Source organism: Leguminivora glycinivorella, chromosome 10 (genome assembly GCF_023078275.1).
Source record: "Leguminivora glycinivorella isolate SPB_JAAS2020 chromosome 10, LegGlyc_1.1, whole genome shotgun sequence".
Classification (NCBI taxonomy): Eukaryota; Metazoa; Arthropoda; class Insecta; order Lepidoptera; family Tortricidae; genus Leguminivora; species Leguminivora glycinivorella.
This window is the reverse complement of record NC_062980.1, coordinates 15,370,304-15,392,144: the sequence shown is the minus strand read 5'-3', so window position 1 is coordinate 15,392,144 and position 21,841 is coordinate 15,370,304. Positions and strand designations below refer to the sequence as shown.

Sequence of the window (21,841 nt, the reverse complement as noted above, 5' to 3'; positions counted from 1 at the left end):
ATTGATCTGATTCAGACTACGTAATGCCGCAAACGTTCTTAATTCCTCAGATCTATGGATTTTTTTATTGATTTATTAAGACTGCATGTGTAATGCGGTCTTATAACGATTACTCATGATGATGTAATGGGTCTTATTACGATTGTGAAGTTGGCTAGGTACTGTCTACAATGTGGTCGCGAAACCCGTTCCGCGTGTTTTTATCAATTAAAAAGTGGGTCCCGGCGGAATACTTGTCAAGGATGCACTCGCTGGAATGCATCTTCTACCAAACTCAAACCTACCCATCCAACCAAAAACAAACTTTATACCCATAGTAACAAGCTCCATCCGGACGGCAAACTTTAAGGGTGTCACTGCACAAATTTAACCCATAATTGAGCCATTGAAATTGAAGCCTATTATGCAAGGTGTTAAGAGTGTTTGAGGAAGCACCGATTTGTTTGTAATTGTGTCGCGCTTGCCAGCGCGTGTCCATTGTTGGGGGACGTTAAATATCGGCCCTAGTTTTGAAATGACCTATGTTTTAGTCAAATAAAGGAGTTTTGTGCCTTTTTTAGGTTATGTGTTCCTTAATTGCTATCAGATATGACGGTTTTTTTGTCAACTTGGGGTGAGATAATTGGATATGTTTTTTTAAGTAAAAAGTGCATGTGTATTTTTAGTGGAAAGAAAATATTGTAAAATGCGATGCATCAACGCATGTTGCATGCGTGGGTGTTATGGCTATGTACCTACAATATAGACAACAAGGCATTCCGATATATTACCTCTACCCTAGATATATCTCTCGCGTGAAATTATGATTAAGACGCTACCATCCAGTCCTTTTTAGGGTTCCGTACCAAAAAGGTACAAAAAGAACCCTTATGGCGCCGCTCTGTCCGTCTGTCACATTGCTAAATACATATCTCGAGAACTACCTACTTATGCTATCGACTTGAAATTTGGAATAGTTATGAACATTGTTAACCTCTACAATTGAAGAAGAATATGTAACTGTAAATGTCAAGTTACTAGGTCAAACGGGGTATCGTTAGAAAGAGCTCAAATTGTACATATCAAAACTATTTTTTATAATTTTTTTGCTGTGGAAAAAAAAAGAATTTGAAGGAAAATGTTAAAAAAACCGTCCCCCCCCCCCCCCCCCCTTATCTCCGAAGTTTACCGAGGAAAAATGATGAAAATTTTACGAAACACTCGTTTTGTGCTAAATATTACAGGAAAAATAAAACCGTGCCTGTACCTATTTTTTGTTTTGGTTGGGTTTAATAAAAGCATTTAGTGTTTCTGTTCATACATTAGTTTTAGTTTACTAAAATGTACTATACCTAAATTGCACTGTAAAACTGACTGCAACCCGTTTTTACAGCAGTTCTCAACAAATTTGTACAAAAATTAAGGAAAAAGTTAAATTAGTTTTTTTTTTAATTCCTATTTTGTTACCAAGATTTTTTTTGATGAATTGAGATTTTAGTAAGTGTTATTTCGTCATTAAGGTTCTACGTAGTAGGTATCTATATTTTCTTAATCATAACAATTATCCTGTATATATCTTACGAAAGTCGTCTTACATTACTAAATGTTGGTAACAAAATGGGATCAATTAAAATTTGCTGACGTGGCTATGTACAAACTTTTTGAGAACTGCTGTTTAACAGCATTGATGAGATATTTACTTGTACAGATTAAGCTGATTTATTTATTATTTTATTTTATTTTTTGAATCTTAATTATTGACATGTTCTGCTTTTATTTTAGAATTTAAAATTGCATGTAGGGTGTACTCGGGTAATTCCGAACGTCAAAAACCGTCGGTAAATTCCGAAATTCAAATGATAATCAGCCTTGATTCCATAGTAATAAGTCCCTTATCGGAATTTACCGAGTACACTTATTAGTTTGTAACATTTTTCTAACACAATAATTTATTGTTAAAGAAATAAATGAAATGAAATGAAAATGAAATGAAACATAAAAAAGAACTGTCATAGGGGCCACTAACTCGTCTCGGGAACCTTATTTAAATTCAATTGGATTTAAACGGCTCGTCAATATAACCCTCAGTCTTGACTTAAATCGATGCGCTTTGACTAGCTTTAGTTCCATTTGCAAATATTATTTCTTCCCTCATTCCGAATCCAGACTTTATAATGATGGAAAATCAAAGGTTTCGAAAAGTTCTATCGTCAGTTCAAATCTTAGTTAAATAGATAAGTACTTACTTAATTTTTCAAACAAAAACTGACCTTATGAGCGTTCCCTGCGCCAATGACCTTCGATTTGAATCCATTGATATTATGATAGTTTCTAAAGCCTATCATATTAACAGCATCGTCTTTATCAATCACTTCACAGCTCATTGTTTCTGTGATATTTGGCATCAAAGTTGACCAAATTTATTGTCAAAAACTGTTTTTTTTGGTCATAACCTTTGTTTTAATTATTTTAAAATTGAAATCTCTCTTGAATTTTTAGAAGTACAAGGTAAATCTAAACATGTCGATTTCATGTACCCTTTACTAAAATCTAATTTCGTTAAAAGTGTTTTTAAGACCATGTTTAAAATTAAAAATTCCTAAAAAAAGAACTTGACTTTTCTGTTTTATCATTCAGTCATTATAGTCAGTCAGTTTACAGTACATGTGCGTAAAAGAGGAAATCCGAAATGTGTGTCGCTAAGTTAAAACACGACCGGATGAAGTGTTTTAAATCGACAAGAGAAGAATTTTCTCTTCGCACGATGTTTTTCAGCACATATAACCCTCTGAAGTTTCGACCTGACAAGAAGTCTCCTACTTAACGAATTAGTGCGGGAAGAAAACACCATATACACTGAAAAAAAAATGTTTAGATAGTAATCAATTTTTTTACAGATTTTCGCAGTTTTTGCCATTTAAACGCCAATACATGCAAAAGACTGATAATTATACCATTACACGTTTTCTTACTTGATGAATAAGAATTTAATTAAGATTGAGAACAAATGCCTGAAATCGATTCGTTCGAGCCACGCTTCTTAATGCTCCATATAACACAATGCCGTCACACTTTGTTTAATTATTTATAGGGTTTTCGTATTTTGGATTTGAACAAAACGCTTTTTAATTTGTACAAGAATTGCAGACTGTTCATTTCATTGGCAACGTGCATGACAGAATGTTTTGAATATTATGCATGATTTAGGCACAGTATAATAAAGAGTACTATCGTACAATATGGCCACTCCCGTTTCCCGCTGAAAGTGCCACCCACCCCCTCTCGGTTACCTCAGAGTTACCGCCTGTCAAAAACGCGAACAGTCGACCTGTCATATCTTACTCATACAAGCATAGTACGCGTTCACCTACACGAGCTTAGACTGTGTGCTAGGACACTGGCGATCAAATATATGAAAGAGGTGCGCTCTTTCATATATTTGATCGCCAATGTCCGAGGTGTGATTAAGGCTAAGTTAATTTTACTGTTACAATTTTGCATGATACTTCAGCAATTCCCGTCAACTTTGTACAAAAATTAAGGGAAAAGTTAAATTTGTTTTTATTAATTCCTATTTTGTTACCAAGATTTTGTTGATGAATTGAGATTTTATTAAGTTTTATTTCGTCATTAAGGTTCTCTAGTATCTATATTTTCTTAATTATAACAATTATCCTGTATATATCTTACGAAAGTCGAATTATATTACTAAATGTTGGTAACAAAATAGGATCAATTAAAATTTGCTGACGTGGCATTGTACAAAGTTGACGGGAATTGCTGACTTATGACAAAACAAAAATGTTCAGAGTTTTTTTGTGTGTGCAAATCTAAATATATAAAAGAAGAAGCTGACTGACTGACTGACTGACTGACATATCAACGCACAGCCGAAACCGCTGGTCCTAGAGATTTCAAATTTGGCACGTAGGTTCCTTATATAGTGTAGAGGAGCACTAAGAAAGGATTTTTCAAAATTCACCTCCTAAGGGGGTCAAATGGGGGTTCAAAGTTTGTATGGGGAAACAAGATTAGTTTGACTATTTTATTCGAAACTTCACAGGAAGATTCCTTAAGACATATGACTGAATACGTGTTTCAGGTTTTTTGAAAATTTAACCCCTAAAAGGGTGAAAAGGGGGTGATAAAATCAAAAAATCAATATGGGTATCGTTTTTATGGTTTATCGGGTCGCTGATCACGATAACTACAACGTTTTTAAAATCTAACGAGGCGGAAGTGAAATACCTGTTGTGGTGCAATGGGGTTTAAATATCAAAAAAAAAATATAAAAGAAGATATTGACTGACCGACTGACATATCAACACACAGCCGAAACCGCTGGTCCTAGAGATTTCAAATTTGGCACGTAGGTTCCTTATATGGTGTATAAGAGCACTAAGAAAGGATTTTCCAAAATTCACCTCCTAAGGGGGTCAAATGGGGGTTCAAAGTTTGTATGGGGAAACAAGATTAGTTTGACTATTTTATTCGAAACTTCACAGGAAGATTCCTTAAGACATATGACTGAGTACGTGTTTCAGGTTTTTTGAAAATTTAACCCCTAAAAGGGTGAAAAGGGGGTGATAAAGTCAAAAAATCAATATGGGTATCGTTTTTATGGTTTATCGGGTCGCTGATCACGATAAATACAACGTTTTTAAAATCTAACGTGGCGGAAGTGAAATACCTTCTCCCCTGTTGTGGTGCAATGGGGTTTAAATATATAACAGAAGATATTGACTGACTGATTGATATATCAACACACAGCCGAAACCGCTGGTCCTAGAGATTTCAAATTTGGCACGTAGGTTCCTTATATAGTGTAGAGGAGCACTAAGAAAGGATTTTTCAAAATTCTCCTCTTAAAAGGGTGAAATGGGGGTTCAAAGTTTGTATGGGGAAACAAGATTAGTTTGACTATTTTATTCGAAACTTCACAGAAGGATTCCTAAAGACATATTACTAAATACATGTTTCAGGTTTTTTTGAAAATTTGACCCCTAAAGAGGGTAAAGTCAAAAACACAATATGGGTATCGTTTTTATGGTTTATCGGGTCGCTGATCACGATAAATACAACGATTTTAAAATCTAATGAGGTGGAAAAGAAATTTTCTCCCCTGTTGTTGTGCAATGGGGTTAAAATATCCAAAATAGCCATAAGTATAGCTTTAGTTTTTATCTTTACTTCTGGTTCAAGAGATTTCAAATTGACACGGAAGTTCCTTAGAGGAGCACTAAGAAAGGATTTTTCAAAGTTCACCTCCTAGCATGATAATTTGACAGGGGCAAGGACAGGGACAGGGCCAGGGACAGGGACAGGGACAGGGACAGGGACAGGGACAGGGATAGGGACAGGAACGGGATAGGGTTAGGGATAGGGATAGGGATTGGGGTTGGGATTGGGATAGGGATAGGGATAGGGATAGGGATAGGGATAGGGATAGGGATAGGGATAGGGATAGGGATAGGGATAGGGATAGGGATAGGGATAGGGATAGGGATAGGGATAGGGATAGGGATAGGGATAGGGGTAGGGGTAGGGGTAGGGGTAGGGGTGGGGGTGGGGTGGGGGTAGGGGTGTGGATAGGGATAGGGATAGGAATAGGGATAGGGATAGGGATAGGGATAGGGATAGGGATAGGGATAGGGATAGGGATAGGGATAGGGATAGGGATAGGGATAGGGATAGGGATAGGGATAGGGATAGGATAGGGATAGGGATAGGGATAGGGATAGGGATAGGGATAGGGATAGGGATAGGGATAGGGATAGGGATAGGGATAGGGATAGGGATAGGGATAGGGATAGGGATAGGGATAGGGATAGGGATAGGGATAGGGATAGGGATAGGGATAGGGATAGGGATAGGGATAGGGATAGGGATAGGGATAGGGATAGGGATAGGGATAGGGATAGGGATAGGGATAGGGATAGGGATAGGGATAGGGATAGGGATCTGGATAGGGATAGGGATAGGGATAGGGATAGGGATCTGGATAGTGATTGGGATAGGGGAGGGACGGGGACAGAGACGGCACGGGAACGGGGACGGGGACAAAGATAGAGATAGGAACGGGGATAAGAATAGGGATTGGGGTCGGAATAATCGGTCGGCAATCGATATCTAGGCAGTGTAAAATGCAGGTGGCTCAGTGGGAAGGTATTAGTATGTAGGCATCGGCGAGTATCCTGCATCCGTAATAACTATTACATTCAATGTGCTGTAAGAAGATCGTTGTTTGCTTGCCTTTTATATGTTTACGTTTGCAATAAGTATAAGCAAAATGGAAAAAATGGTAAGCGATAATGCAAGGAAGTACTTTTTACCCTACCGACCATAGCGTCGAGATACTGGCTATGTGGGTTGTATGAAGTTTCCCCAGTATAAATATTTATATATGTAGGTAAAATACATACATATTCGTACCTACTACCTACGCTGTGGTCGCTGTGTAACAATTCTACAATCATTGCAAGAATTTCTTTAAAAACAATAGGTGTAAGGTACAGTCAGCCAAAACCGGACCGTACAGCAAATAGATCAGTTACAATGGCCCTCCAGTCGAGAATTGCCCCGCTTTACCTTAATCGAAATAATCGCGGACAGATGTACCTACAAAGAAACCTACGGATCCAAATGAAAATATAGCTAACCTAATAACATATTACTCATAGCGATCATATCAATATGAAAAATATTTCAAGTTTTAAAGAAAATGGACTGACTTGGCAATCGCATGAAACAATTTTGTCATCGGCGTAAGTAATATGATAACTTGTGAGATACATTGTATTGTCATGCGATTGCCAAGTCAGTCCATTTTCTTTAAAACTTGAAATATTTTTCATATTGATATGATCGCTATGAGTAATATGTTATTAGGTTAGCTATAGGTAAACTACGTAATAACTTGTGACAGAAGGTCCTTTAAGTAGGGACTGAATAAATTAACCGACTTGGTATTACAGGGATCTCAACTCTTTTTACGCCAGAAGAACTGTTGCGAAGATATGTATTTATCTGGCTATATGTATACCGTATAAGTACGTTTTCATATTATCCGATCCGATGTCGGAGTCAGAAAAGATGTCAAAGGCAAAATTTCAAAGACGGCGTTTTTAATATATAGGATACTAGCTTTTGCACCGCGGCTTCGGTCGCGTTAGAAAGAGACAAAAAGTAGCCTATATCACTCTCCATCCTTTCAACTATCTCCCCTTAAAAATTCACGTCAATTCGTTGTTCCGTTTTGCCGTGAAAGACGGACAAACAAACAGACACACACACTTTCCCATTTATAATATTAGTATGGATAGGTCCTACATCTGTTCGCCACTGTTACCTTTACGATGACAAACCTATCAATATTATTTATGACATAAGATGTCAACTCAAAAAATTGACGATTAAAATTGACATTTTATTGCAAAATTCATGTGGATAACACATTATTGCGTATCAGCATCCATGTGGTGTAGGTATGTTTGATTAAAGTAAATACATGAGTAACTCTAGAAAATCACTTTTAAACACTCTTTCATCACGAAATGTATGAAAGATGCGTACTCACCAAATCACAGTTAGTTCGTTAAGCTGCGTACACACAAGAGTGGCAAACCGCTCATACAACTTTTTTATGATTTGATTTCAAAAAAACTAAATGTCTATAATAAAATACCATCTGCTCCTGTTCTGTTGGATTATCATCATCATTGTATGATCATATAGTAGATACTTACTTACCTATAAGGTACAGTGGGGCAAATTTCGACTGGGGGACAAATGTAACTGGTTCATTTTTTCCATGTTTTACAATGTCTGCATTATTAAATAGAGTGTCCACGGGTTATATATGCTAGGCGTGTTCAGTGGATATATGTAGAACTCAATATCGTAGTGTAATAATGGAAAAAAATGGATCAGTTACATTTGCCCCCCAGTCGAGATTTGTCCCGCTGTACCTTAGTAGAAACTTTACGTTATTAATCATGTGTCTCAGCTATTGTTTGGAGCTTCTGATATGACTTTGCATTAGTGCATATGCAGTTTCTCTTTATCTCATATCGATTGTTATTATATCTTCCTCTTGCTGTGTTTTATACGACTAACAGATCTATACGCAATAGTACAATCTCGTGTCATGTAACCGACATCGTACTTGATTTAAATAAATATGTCTTGCCAGTTTTGGCTTAAATAAAAACTAGAATTGTTTTTTTTTTTTAATAATGAATGTTTTAAATAGGGAACGTTCTTGGAGGTTGTCTGAGCTCGTAAATAGAAAAGCGATAAAGGGACACAGAGCGTCTTTTTTAAATAAAAAAACCTAATATTTACAACCAAAAACAAAAACGGCTCTCGAAATAAATATACCCCAAGTCTAGAGCCAGCATAACACGCTTCTATCGCCGAGCATGACTTGCGAGTTGTGCCCAACTTTAACTTTGTACTTAGAAAAAGTTCCCCGGCTTCTCCCAAAAGTTATGGACTGGATAAAACTGAGTTGCCTCAGCCTAGACTGTGTTATCTATTTCTGTAGATTCGTCGATCTACCACAAGATTTTGACGTTTCAGAAGACTTAACTCGATAGGGTTAAACGTCACGAAAAAAATACATTAATTGTATAGAGATTATGGAGAAAGAGAATAGCGCTAACCGCTGACGGATACTTACCACAACCCAAAAGACACAGGTACTGTTTTCAAATAAGTACTGAAAATTTGTAATCGGTTAGCAGTAATTTTTGACATTTACTAATGGAAATAAAAAAACCGTATAAAAGTATTAACTACTTTGCAAATTTTGAGATTTCATACTTTAGAAAAAAAACATACTCCAGAAAAAAAACTGTTTTTTTCACGGTTTTTTTTTCAAGCCAGAAAAACCGTTTTTTTGCAATCCTACCACTGACGGATACTTACCACAGCCCAAAAGACACAGGTACTGCTTTCAAATAAGTTTCATATTCAAAACTTCATTAATGACACTGGGACTTCGAAGAATTTAGTATGTTTTAGCAGTATACAAACCGAGTCACACCCTGGTTATTTTGTGCATAGGCTGGGGGCAATTGTAACTAATCCATTTTTTTCCATTACACCATGACATTGAGTTCTACATGTATCCACTGAACACGCCTACCTATAACCGGTGGATACTCTATTTAATAATGCAAACATTGTAAAACATGGAAAAAATGGACCAGTTATATTTGCCCCCCAGTCGAGATTTGCCCCGCTGATATAGAATTTAATACAATTTTGGTATATTTCATGAACACCCGTAATCGTATATAGTACATTTTCCCGGAAGGTTCTTAAATCCGTAGTAACCTATAAAAGAAAAATCCCACGCTTTATTAAAAAAGCTTTGATATATTTCTCTTTGTCTGAAAATGTCATTTATTACATACGTCGAGGGACTCGGAAGTGCGACTAGCCAAGTGGAAGTATCTAAAAGAAAGCCCGCCCTAGTGGGTGTCAGACACTACAGCTCAGATGGTTTCCTAGGATAAATGAGCCGTCCTCAAAGCATATACTTACTTAATACTAGAGAGCGGACACGCCTCCGCCGAACGTGTCGCAATGTTAGCTCATTGAGCATACAGTTGTCGTTGTGTGCGTGCATGATGACATTGATGGCACGACTCGCTGCGCTGGTCGTTCGTGTAGGTACAGAGACGTGGAAATGATGCGCGTGTATTGAGCAATAGGAGCGCCCATCTACAAGTTAGTGTCTGGGTTCAAGACCTTGCGACATTCAATAAAAATCACTCAGTATGTCCGAACTCCTTTTCGATATCTGGAATGCCCTAGTGCCGTCATATAGCGGCCGTGTCCATACTTCATTTCATAGTACATTTTTAACCCCCGACGCAAAAACGACAGGGTGTTATAAGTTTGACGTGTCTGTCTGTCTGTCTGTCTGTTTGTCTGTCTGTGTGTCTGTCTGTCTGTGACATCGTAGCTCCCGAACGGATGAACCGATTTAGATTTAGTTTTTTTTTTGTCTGAAAGCTGAGTTAGTCGGGTGTTCTTAGCCATGTTTCATGAAAATCGGTCTACTATACTATGTCGCAGTCGGGGGTTTTTTCAAAATTTTAATTTTGTGGTTAGATTATTACACAAAAGAAACGAGTCCCACGGTACCCACGGTAAGCTCAAGAAGGCTTGTGTTATGGATACTCAGACAACGATATACTTACTTCTTCTTGTTTGGTTCTTGCTTGAGTTTCCTTTCAATTAAGCTAAGTCGCTAGTTGGTGCAAGATTAAGTTTCCCTTCAGTGCACCATGTATTCTGTTTCTGGACTGACTGTACAGTCAAGTATGGTTTCACTCACAACCACAATCCCGGTTTGTAGTGGCAAAAGTTTATTCGTGAAGTTCGGAGTTCGAAAACTCGAAAATTTGCGTTACCCGGGACCTAAAATTAATCATTTCAACTCATCGATTTTTCACCCCCGAAAACCTCTCATAAAATCCTCACCTCAAATTTCAGCGAAATCGTTAATCATATACAAGAATGGTTCGTTTAAAAGTACAAGGAGCTTGGCTGATTATTATTTCAGTGAAATAATGTTTAGGCTACATTTGGCTGGTTTCTTTTAATGGCGTTGTTGTTTAGTCTAGCTCTAGACAAATCGATACAATACTACTTAACGCTGGTAGCGTTTGGAAGTGACATGTTTTTATACGTACATATATTTGCTTTTCTTATAATGCGTATCATTGAGGACTACAATATTTAACATGTCTTCTAACAGCCTAACAAAAGCATGTCCTACAATATATCTCAGGCCTGCGATACACAATGCCTGTAGCGGCTGTAGCTTGCACCAAGAGCGGCTCACTCCGCGATTCTATCGCCGCGCTACAAGTACATGTCGGTGGCCGCGAATCGCGGCCCATTCAGTGGTGACGACCTTCGCGCGACGCAATAAAATTCAATGTCGGCTGCTCGCGTGTGGTCCGTTTATTAATGTAGGTAAGAAATTAGAATGGCGGCATTTTGTGAACATCAAGGAGTGAGCCTTCTGTACTTGTACTATTATATATTCTGTGGCGTAACGCGTAGTCCTTAACTCAAATAATCTTTTTAATTTAATATTAGCAGTTAAGTTCATAAATGCATGTATGTTTCTTAGAAATAAACAGATTTTCTTTTTTTTTAATACTGGCAAATGAACTAGCATGCCAGTTGTGCAAGCTACACCCATGTGTATCGCAGGCTTTAGAGACCATTAACATAGCGCGTGAACTCGTATGCAATTTTAGTCACATTGAAGACTATGTATTGATGTATTGAGGTAGCATACAATAGGCGAGACGACTAAAAAAAACTAATTAGTCCGTCAGTTAGATTATCAAAGAACTTTAGACACGTATTTTTTTCTTTTTGCGTAGCTCGTAAACGAAAAAAATGACGATGGTACATTCGTGGCACGGTGTGCGTTGAAGTTTCGCGTGACGTCACGCCTAGGTACAATTTTCACAAGCCCCCACTCCAGAACTTTGATGCTCTATATCTTTGTATTTTTTCATTAATTAGAAAAAGCGAAAAATATGTGTTCAGTATTTTTGGACGATCTAACTGACGGACTAAACAGAATGCCATTTTTTTATGTAGTCGTCATTCCTATTCAGCACACCAAATCAAATACCGAAATTTTTTATCTTGTATTTTCCTGTTTAAATGAAATGTTGAATTTGTTTTTGAGAAAATGTATTTATTTAATCATAAATGTAATGAAACTCGCACCGTGCAGGTAAAAATGGACCCTTGCCCTTATTACAGAATATATCATTATAATTAATAGTACAAGTACAGAAGGCTCACTCCTTTGATGTTCACAAAATGCCGCCATTCTAATTTCTTACAACATTAATAAACGAACCGCACGCGAGCAGCCGACATTGAATTTTATTGCGTCGCGCGAAGGTCGTCACCACTGAATGGGCCGCGAACTCGCGGCCACCGACATGTAGGTACTTGTAGCGTGGCGATAGAATCGCGGAGTGAGCCGCCCCTGCCCTTATTGAGTTACGAAATCATATGGTAACGTAACTCAATGGAAAATTACATAATGTAAATACCTACTAAACATTTTTGGGGGTTTTTATTTTTCCTAGCCGGACTGAGGATGAGCTTTTGAAACTTAAATCCAGGTTTAATCCATACATACTTATATGGATGTGTCTGTTTGTTTGTCCGTCTTTCACGGCAGAGCGACGAATTGACGTGATTTTTCAAGTGGAGCTAGCTATCTCCAATAGTAAAAGGAATAGAGAGTGACATGTGAATATGTGAATGGGGGGAGGGAGGGGGGTTGAAGTTTGTATACCGAATTCCGCAATTATCAAATTTAACGCGAGCGAAGCCGCGACCAAAAACCATTGAGGAGTTGACCTTCCATCATCAGCTCAGCCACATAAAATTATTACTAGTATAATGGGACCATCTCGGGGTTATACCGGTTCGATCAAAAATAAAATTTTGCATTAACATAAGCGACAATTAAAATCAACTCAAAGAAAATCCCCATCAAAAGGACTTGTACAAATGTTGCACTGTCTATAGAGGTATTAACCTCAGTAAAAAAGATAATAATATTTTCTACATTAAACGGCCAAGAGCTCAGGTTATAATAGGCTTAAAGGTACTTAAGTATACTTTTACGTTTCTTTCCCAAGAATAATAATAATCTGAAAATACGAAAATCTTGTGAAATATTCTTCTACAAAATTGCTTATTATTTTTTGAGGACTTCCTCATTATTCACGCAATATAGACACAATTATTGTCGAAAATACAACTAATAAACGCAAATGCTATCGATATCAATATTATACCTAAGTACTACATTATTTACACATATTGACTCAGTTCCACGGAAAGCTCAAGAAGGCTTGTGTTGTGGGTACTCAGATAACGATATATATTATGTACACATACTTACATATATACATAGAAAACACCCATGACTCAGGAACAAATATCTATCTATTCGGGACTGAAATGACACAATGAGTGCTCATCACACAAATAAATCCCCTTACCGGGATTCGAACCCAGGACCGTGGCTTAGAAGGCAGGCTTGACTCGCTAGGCCAAACCGGTCGTCAAAACAGGACCTTTTCAATACAACCTGTACCTACAACATATTATATTCATTATGTACAAGATGATACATACATGACATGCGACAACATGTCGAGCGACCTTCGACAATTTTACGTGAGTTAGCCGATTTTACATGTTTAATATGTCAGTGTCTCATGGTAGTTTTATTATACAAGATGATATGAAACGGAAACAAGTGAATGAGATAGAGATGACGGGTGATAGAGAGGTATGGAAGAGAAGGATATGGGATAAGGGCAGGCGAATGATATTCACACTGTGCACTGTGTGTGGCACTGAAGCTTTAGTAGTTTCATGTGTTCTGCCTACCCCTTTATGGGATACAGGCGTGATTGTGTGTGTGTGAATGATATTCATTATACGATATATGTCATTTTCGTAACGTTCTCGCTATCGAGTCACGTATTATGAACTCTTGGTAACCGCATAGGTCGTTCACCTGTCGTGAAATTCAGTTCGCAGCCCGCCCACTGGGTTAATGTTAGTTGATAAGTATTTTACAACGTCCCCATTTCACGTTGACTTGTACTTAGGCAGGCAGTATAACCACGTATAAAACAGTCATTGTGAATCCATACTAATATTATAAATGGGAAAGTGTGTGTAGGTTTGTTTGTCCGTCTTTCACGGCAAAACGGAGCGACGAATTGACGTGATTTTTTTAAGTGGAGATAGTTGAAGGGATGGAGAGTGACATAGGCTACTTTTTGTCTCTTTCTAACGCGAGCGAAGCCGTGGGCAAATGCTAGTATTAAATAGATAGTAAAATATCTGTAGTCGCAACGTCTTATACATATTATAAATTTACGTTGCTGCCTTATAGATATTCGCGGATTAGCAAAGGAATGTTCTAGATTTTGTTTAAGAGGAAATTTTAGTTAAATATACAAGTGTTATTAACTAGATTTATCGAAAAAAAATTGTCCATTAAGAACAACTCAGTCAAAAGATATTTCAAAAGAAAAGATATTTCAAAAAAATCTTTAAAATCGAGGTTCCGCTCTCGACTCTTTCCTCCTTCAAAACTTAATCAATCGGAACGCAATTTGAGAATCTGAATAATAATGAAATAATCCATGTCGGACCGTTTAGCTTTTTTGGTTAATTGTTGCCAATCTTGAGTATCACACCTTTTTTGCGCCACAATGAAAAAGGCCGTTTTTGGAAATTTTTGATTGGCTGTAGAATCTTTAAAAAGCAGAATATCATAAAAATCAAAACGGTCCGACACAGATAAAAATAATAACAATCTGTGTTGAAAAAATCATTGCTCTATCTTCAAAAACCAGGGAGGAAATAGTCGAGAGCGTTTGTATGGAGAATTGACCCCTACCGTATCGCCTTAATTAACATGGATTTCCGCAAAGTAATGCCTGTATCCATCTATATTTTTTTTACTTTCAACTATAACTATAGTGTAGAAAAGTAAGAAAGTCTGTCAACAGTCGCAAAAGTGTTCTATAGTCAGCTTTTAAATTATATGTAGTTACAAATCTCTCCTACAGCGCTAGGGGACCACTAAGGGAATGACATGAAATTAGACGTTATTGACGGAGTGAAGTTGGTTGTCAGAGATTTGTTTTTTTTTATATGTGTACTTCTCATACATGAATATTCCTCTCTTTTTCTTTCTACACTATACTTTCAACGTTCCTTGATTATCAGATCAGTACCTAAGCATGGTATGGTAACGGTATGGTATGGTAATTAACCCACAATAATTTCCACTCTAAATGTCGATTCCATGGGAATAGGCCTATCGTCCATATCCAATCTATAGGACCTAGTTCATCAGAGTTTCTGCTGAAATCCATACTAATATTATAAATGGGAAAGTGTGTGTCTGTTTGTTTGTCCGTCTTTCACGGCAAAACGGAGTGACAAATTGACGTGATTTTTTAAGTGGAGATAGTTGAAGGGATGGATGGTGACATAGGCTACTTTTTGTCTCTTTCTAACGCGAGCGAAGTCGCGATCAAAAGCTAGTTTCATATAAATAGGACCTTGTTTGGAGGGTCCTTCTTAAAAAGCCACAAAAAGTCTCCAAACGTGTTCAAATGCAAAAATGATACTAAACAACCACTGACCTTAACAATTAAGTAATTGCTAAAACTGGAAAAGTCATACCTTACAGCCTAAAGTGTTAATGTTAATGTGTCTTGTGCGCCATGTATGTCTGTCTGTACTGTATGTAGGTACTCGAGGCGCGCATGTTAGGAACCACATTTACATAATAATGCGGCGAACATGTGTTGTGGGCTATTCTAAAACGGCCGACGGGAAAGAATTTTAGGCGACATATTTTCTCCGCAAAAAATGCAAAGTTTGAATTATGAACTCAATGAAGCCAGTCATTCACTGACGTTATTACTGGACCATGTGAAAATATGTAAGTTACAGCGGGGCAAATCTCGATTGGGGGGGGGGGGGGCAATTGTAACTGATCCATTTTTTCCATTATTACACTATGATGCTAAATTTTACATGTATCCATTGAACACGCCTACCATATATAACCGGTGGACAGTTTATTTATATTACTCCTCGAGTTCCGCTACAAAACTGCCGTACAGATGATTTTCTTCAGTCTTATACATATTTCTTAATTTCATACTAAAAAGTATGAAATTCGACCTAACTAATTCGGTGATACAAGCTTTGAAGCACTATTCCGAAAGACGTTTTTTGGTTGTTTCGCCGAATTAGGCGTGTCACCGAATAAGTCGAGTTTACCCTAAAGACTGAAATGCTACTAGAAAATTCACAAAGTGCGTAAAAGACGATACGATTGCGAAAAAAATTGTATGGTGCGAACCTCAACGACACATGATCCACAAAGCAGAATACCTGGACATAGTCTAGCCACTGTTATTTAAAAAATATAGTTCAGGATCTGTGTATGGCGGCCATTTAGAGAATGTGGCATGGTGCTTACTCTAACTCCGACTTTGATGTCGAATTTGACTATCATACATTGTTTATATCGATCTGGTTTAAGCACTGTTCAAACACCATGAATGTCAATTAGACTTTGGCCTATGGCTAATTTTTTTATCTGTTTCTCTCATCCTGCTAGCATCAAAAATTTACGGCAATCCGGAACGTTGCTCAAAATTGCGTTTTTTTAAATTATATAAATTCGCCGCATTTATTCTACAAGTACCCAATTGGAAAAACCATGAAGAGGACTCTTAAATAATATATTTTGGCAGCATATTAACCTTTGTTTGTTGAAATCGTACAAAGAGTCATTGAAATATTCTCAAATTAAGCCAGATAGGGGTTGTCCGAAATTTATTTGCTAGACCTTAATGAAAGCAGTCCTTATGCACCTAACTGTATGTGCCGTAATCCGCAGTTTTATGTAAATTTGTTTGTCCATTATTTTTGTTTTTTTTTTATTGCCTAAGCTAGATTGTATTAATAATATTTTCCTCTTCTTTCAGGTAAGTATCTTTGAAGCTCTGGCATCAACATTGAACTGCATAACATTGGTAAGACAACCTTCACAAATGATTCTATACAAACCCTGCTTTTGCAGCTACTTAGGTAGCAGTTAAGCAGTTAACCTATATTCGCTGATAAACTCGCCATGCTCTTTTGATGCAGCTCACTGTACTTGACCGGTTTTTCTCATAATGTGATATGTCAAAACTGCCTGTCATAGGCCGTGTTGAGAATAGCCCGCCCGGTTCAACGCTACGAGCCAAGGTTAGCTAGCACTACGCTTTGTTAGGGTGTCTTTCCACCAGAGATGTGCTACGCTATGGATGCGATACGTTGCTATGGATGCGTCTGATATCCACCAATCAGCTTGGTCGAACCCGTTCCACATGCGCTATGCTTTGTGGAACAATGAACATGATTGGTGGATATCAAACACATCCTCGTAGCGCATCTGTGGTGGAACACCCTAACTTTTCATTTTAGCGTTCAGAACTGCCTCTCATAGTCATAGTACGGTAACAAAATACGAGTATAATAGAATCTTTAACTATACAACAAAACGCAATATTAGCGTGAGCACGTAGGTACCTACTTGGCAGATTTTTCTCTTCATTATGCAAAGATTAGACTGGTAATAACATTAGATGAACTCATCTAATCTTATCAGTCGATCACCTATACACCCTGTTTTTATTGAATTCCGTTAACTTTAATGGAAGGTTCTTTAGATAAAAAAAAATTTCTCTAAGAAACTAGCGTCTTAACTCTTACGGTTATCGAGTTATTACAAAAATAAAGATAATTACTGAACAGTGTGTGTTCCTAATTTTATTTGTGTTGACATGTGCCGTCAATCACTTGACACTAACTTGAAGGGTCTCACACACTAATAAATTCATTTATTATGTATGAAAATGATGAAAAAAATTTTTTGCCGAATTTAACTAAAAGTGATATACAGAATGGTCGAATCTACGTGTCAAATTTAACGGAAAACAAAAAAAACACGGTGTATATAATGGAATGAGGTTGCCAGGTAACCGATATTGTTTTCACATAGACAAACAGACAGACAGAACGTCAAACTTATAACACCCCGTCATTTTTGCGTCGTGGGTTAAAAAACTGCCTGTCATAGACATAGGCCATGTTGAGAATAGCCCGGACTTCCGGTTAATAATTTATTTTTCTTTTACTCATTAATGTTGTTTAAAGTGTAATATTGATAGCTTATTATGCAGTAAACTAATGGTGTAGTGAGAAGCTGATGAAGAATTGTTCTCGAAACGCGTTTAGCCTCTTTTTTGTCGTAAACGGCCGGTAGTCCACGTGCTCTTGTAAAATCTAGCTATCAATTTACAAGTGCTAAGTCACCGTACAATGTCGTACTTACTGTACAAAAATTACTAATATTAGCTCATATCACCTTGACACTGGCGAAATAGTCCCAATGGACTGAAGCCATTTAATTTTAAAAACTGAACTGAACTGAGAATAGCCCACCCGGTTCAACGCTACGAGCCAAGGTTAGCACTACGCGATGTAAGTCTAGCTTTTAGCGTTCAGGGGAATTGCAGTAATGGCCTTTTTCATCTAGCTCGTTAAATATAAATTGTAGGTTAGTTTTTTTTTTAGGGAAATATGTCTTAATTTGGTGTAAATTATTTTAACTTGTACATAGAATCAGTCCAAGACTTAAGTTGGTAACGATATTGACAGCTTCGGCGGTGCAAATATTATTTTAAGTGTTAAAATTTTGACATTTACTTAACCCTTGCAGAGACGGGGTTACTTTTCGTTGCCAAATTATTTTCGCCTGACTCGATCAGTTTAGTAAGGACGTAAACGCTTCATAAAAGTTATAACAGGGTCTCTAGCAAAGAGTATATACACTGAGAGAAATTTGCATTGTGAATTTAACAAGTTCGACTTGTTGCGGGTTTATCCGTTTGAAACAAAAGTATTTTAGTAAACGGAATAAATCACAATATTGATGATAGAAGTCGAACAACAAGGTCAAACTTGTTAAAAGATATTTGATTGAATCAGCAGGGTTCGAGGATATATATCAAGATATATATCCGATATATATCGGATATATATCCAACTGTGTTCGACGATATATATCAATGGATATAAATATCCGATAGATATATCATCTCTTTATAATTATTGCAATACAAAAAGGGTAACTAAAATGTAACATTGTTAAAAATATAGGTTTTAAGTGTTTGTTACTGTTTTTCTACTGAATGTTATGTTTTTAGTAGATTTTTCTTTATCTAAAGTAGCATTCATAAATAATGCAACAAAATAATAATATGCCTTCCATACAAAATGGTTATATATCAAAGTTGATAATTATATATCCGATATATATCATAAATATCCGATATTTTGATATTTATTATAAATATCGGATATTTTCGAACCCTGTGAATCAGCCAAACATATGTTTAAAACAATATGTGTCATGTTGCTTTTAAAAAATCGACTTGTTGATTCAAATACATTTTTGATTCAAATGACGAGTAACTTGTAGAATGTATTAGTTACACTTGACAAAATCTAACTTGTTGTTTGAACCAAAGAGCACGTACATAGGCGCTATTTTAACCAAAAAACTTGTTGAACGAACATGAAAACTGGTTGTTTTTTTCTCTCAGTGTAATCTTTGACGCGTCCGAACGATACGCAATTACGCAACTGGCTCTGTCACACCAAGACGTAAGAGCAATAGAGAGGCATAACTACGATACACTATCTAGTCAGGGTGGTGTCACTTTCCACGACTTTATTTTAGGGGTTTTCAATCTTTTTTAGGGTTCCGTAGTCAACTAGGAACCCTTATAGTTTCGCCATGTCTGTCTGTCTGTCCGTCCGTCCGTCCGTCCGTCCGCAGATAATCTCAGTAACCGTTAGCACTAGAAAGCTGAAATTTGGTACCAATATGTATATCAATCACGCCAACAAAGTGCAGAAATAAAAAAATGGAAAAAATGTTTTATTAGGGTACCCCCCCTACATGTAAAGTGGGGGCTGATATTTTTTTTCATTCCAATCCCAACGTGTGATATATTGTTGGATAGGTATTTAAAAATGAATAAGGGTTTACTAAGATTGTTTTTTGATAATATTAATATTTTCGGAAATAATCGCTCCTAAAGGAAAAAAAAGTGCGTCCCCCCCCTCTAACTTTTGAACCATATGTTTAAAAAATATGAAAAAAATCACAAAAGTAGAACTTTATAAGGACTTTCTAGGAAAATTGTTTTGCACTTGATAGATTCAGTAGTTTTTGAGAAAAATACGGAAAACTACGGAACCCTACACTGAGCGTGGCCCGACACGCTCTTGGCCGGTTTTTTTTTATACGTCACTTATTATGAGGTACAGTCAACAACACAGCTGTGAATGCAAAGTGCCAAAAATATGTATACAGAGTTTTATTGCCTGTACATTAGGGTGTGTACCTATACATATTTTTGGCGCTTTGTCTGTATTCACAGCTGTGTTACTGACTCATTACTGACTGTACCTATTTGGTTAAAAAAAAGTCGCTCTTGACATAGTAGAATAACTAAAATTCAACTCGATCTGTCTAACGTCACGTCGCTTTGGCCAAGTAATTTGAAATACGAAGACGTATGTGCATATTGGCGTCGTAAAGTAACATTAACGTTAAAGGTCCTCGCAGGCGGCTGCGGAATTTGTTTCCAACATCGTACGGCACGAGATTTTTAATATAAAATATTAATAAAAAAAAATCAGTTACTATTCTACTTTTACAATCCAGTTTAGTGACTTGTATGTCTTTCCCATCCCGGAAACCATTGGGTACGTACTTACTGAAATGAGTGAAATGTAAGGGACACCGTGCGTGGATAGGACGTAGTAGTGACTTGTAATTATTAGTGTACCTATTTTTTTGTTTGTTTGTCTGTTTTTTTTTCAATAGGGTCATAATATTTTTTGTGACGTAGGCACTGTAAATGGTGCCACATTATCGCTTATCATGCGGACGAAATTTGATACCTCTTACTTGATAATGGCACATTAAATTTATAGCAGATATTTGCCTGATTTACGATATCCCACTCTTATTGTACTTACGTAGTAACATTATAGCTCTTGTTTAAATAGTGCGTCTGCCAGACCCATAAAGTATCCATTCGGGACTGAAATGACAATAAAACTGAATATTATGCAAATATTATGGAGCGTTACTGTCCAATAATACTCGGTACCGTCCGTACTGCGTATAGGATAATTATATTAAGTATATTAAGTATGTATAGGATAATTATATAGAAACATGTATGATAAGGTAACATTTTACCTATTCCCAAAATGTAAAGTGAATTATGTTCCAAATATTTTTGTTTTGCTATTTCTATTTACTCATGTTTATGTTATGTCTTTGACATGACATTTCAACAAATTATAGCTCTTAATTGGGTACGGCAGATTATAAGGTTTGGCAAACTAATTAAGGGAAATAGCTACAAAATAATAACTGTTTTTTTATTAAATAACAAAATTGTGGTCGATGCGGTCACATCCACAGGAGCGTCTTCGATAACTCAATTAAGTTTGTAAGCTATGTAAAGAAAACAGATCGTTCGGAAAATATATATCTCTATTTAAGTTCAGGTTCACAATTTGGATCAAAATTACACTTTTATTCGCGTTCTGGCTCTAGGTCCGTTCACAATTTTAACTGGATCTTGGTTCTGATCTGGTTCACTTAACTGATAAACTGGTAAACTGATTGCTGGTAAACTGATGCAAATTTTCTAAATGTATGGGCTTTTATATGATCGCCACGCACAGTTTTAGCCAATCACAGGTCAAAGTAGCGTATAATCGCGGCTCTCGTTATGGTAAGACCTTGTGAGTCGAGCTGTTAAACCCTTGTCACAGTAACTATCGCGGTGGACTCGAGCGCTGTGATTGGCTAATATTATTTCGTAAAAATGCACGAGCTTCGATTACGTTTGTACTTTGATTAGATTTTAATCTAGGTTTCCTACTTCAGGCTAAGTCGTGCGGCTATATAACCATATGTTTTTAGGTGTATCTAGACACGCTCTATACGCTTGCAATAGTTCAAGCAAGTGCATGATTACGGTTTAGCTACAAAGTCTAGATTAATGAGCTAGATCTATCCAAAATGATAATGTGCTAGGCAAATTATCTCATCCTGCGGTTCGAGGAGAAGTGTGAGAGCTTAGATCTTACCTAAGTCATAACCATTACCTTTTTC

At 36.9% G+C, this 21,841-nt stretch overlaps 1 protein-coding gene across 1 annotated transcript in view; it reads left to right on the top strand.

The window, feature by feature from the left end:
• The window catches only part of LOC125230399, a 144,917-nt gene that overhangs the window by 66,518 nt on the left and 56,558 nt on the right, over positions 1-21,841 (top strand). The gene's annotated exons all lie outside the window — the stretch shown is intronic.